This window comes from Dermochelys coriacea, chromosome 1 (genome assembly GCF_009764565.3).
Source record: "Dermochelys coriacea isolate rDerCor1 chromosome 1, rDerCor1.pri.v4, whole genome shotgun sequence".
Lineage (NCBI taxonomy): Eukaryota > Metazoa > Chordata > Testudines > Dermochelyidae > Dermochelys > Dermochelys coriacea.
In genome coordinates this window covers 3,950,832-3,952,174 of record NC_050068.2, presented here as the reverse complement: position 1 = coordinate 3,952,174, position 1,343 = coordinate 3,950,832, and positions in this window count along the sequence as shown.

The following is a 1,343-nucleotide window of genomic DNA, read 5'->3' as shown; positions in this document are numbered from 1 at the left end:
GTAGACCAAAGAAGTACAGACAGGAGAGTAGCTGAAATATCCAACTCACAGGCTTATAGGGTCAAAATAATTAGGAAAAAAAACTAAGAAGGGGAAGGAGTTTCTCTTTCTCTGAGCCCCTTCCTCCCAGCTTCTGGAGATGAGAAGAAACACTAAAAGGCTGTAAAAAGAAAAGCAGGTTTCTGACTTAGAGGAAACCAGGCGGTGTAGGAAATCTCACCTGGGGAGATCCAGGCCATATTGTGTCTGTGTGTGTGCATGGTGGCAGGAGGGCGCGAAATGCAGTATCCAGATCACAGTCGTGCAGAGTCCTGAAACCAGCAGAAATAGCAATGCACATCCTGCCTAATGTACGTATGAAAGAGCTGTAATGAGGCCTCCTCGGGAAGCGGGGTGGCTCAAACACTAATGTAACATGGACCACACTGTAGCAGTCTGTCTTTGATAACATCCCAAATCCTGACCATCCCTCCTCCCATGAACAACCTCACTACAGCCTCGTGGCAATGTCAGAAATTGCCAACATGGAAAAGCAGCCTCAGGAAGGGGTGTCTGGGTTTTTAGAGGGCTGAAATATGTTAAAATTTTGAGTCATTCTGAGGAAGAGTTACTTACCCTGGCTCTTTTTAGTTTCCATGTCCTGTCTTCCTCCTTCCGGGTCTGTCCCTCTGCACAGGCTGAACTGCTGCTGGGGTTCCCCTCTCCCAGGAAAGGCTGATCAGTCTGATTTCCCCCTTTTCCCCTGGTCAGGCAAACACCGAGTTTAACCGTGTGTGAGGAGGTATTTCTGTGAGCTCACACTGTGGGGTCTGGCACCACGTTTTGGTCCCAGGTGAGGGGTATCACTGTGTGGCAGGGCTGGAGGTTATGGGGATGGGGAATCTTTATGGACAAGTGGCCTGCACTGAAGGTTATGGGGCAGGGAGTGGTATGTACACAGGCAGGCCGAATGCACTGAGGGTTGTGGGATGGCAGGCGGGGTGTTCACAGACAGGCGGGCAGAGCTGTGGATTGTGGGGGAGGGAGAGGGTGTACAGGAACAGCTGGGAAGCGCTGGAGGTTGTGGGGGCACAGAGCAGCCTGTGCACAAACAGGTGGGAAGTGCTGCTGAAATTAATTTTTTCTTTGTGCTTATTCGTTGGGACCTTTCATGGGCCCGAATGAGTTTGGTCGGTTCTTATGGTCACTTTTCCCTGGCAAGCCACAGAATTGAAGCCTTGGTCTCACAACCTTTACTCGGTTTGGTTTCCAATTGTTGTTGAATGTTATTTACATAACTTCAGACTTTTCACTGGTGGAAAGAACCACTGATCTTTGCACCTCAGCTGCTTCAATCTCCCACC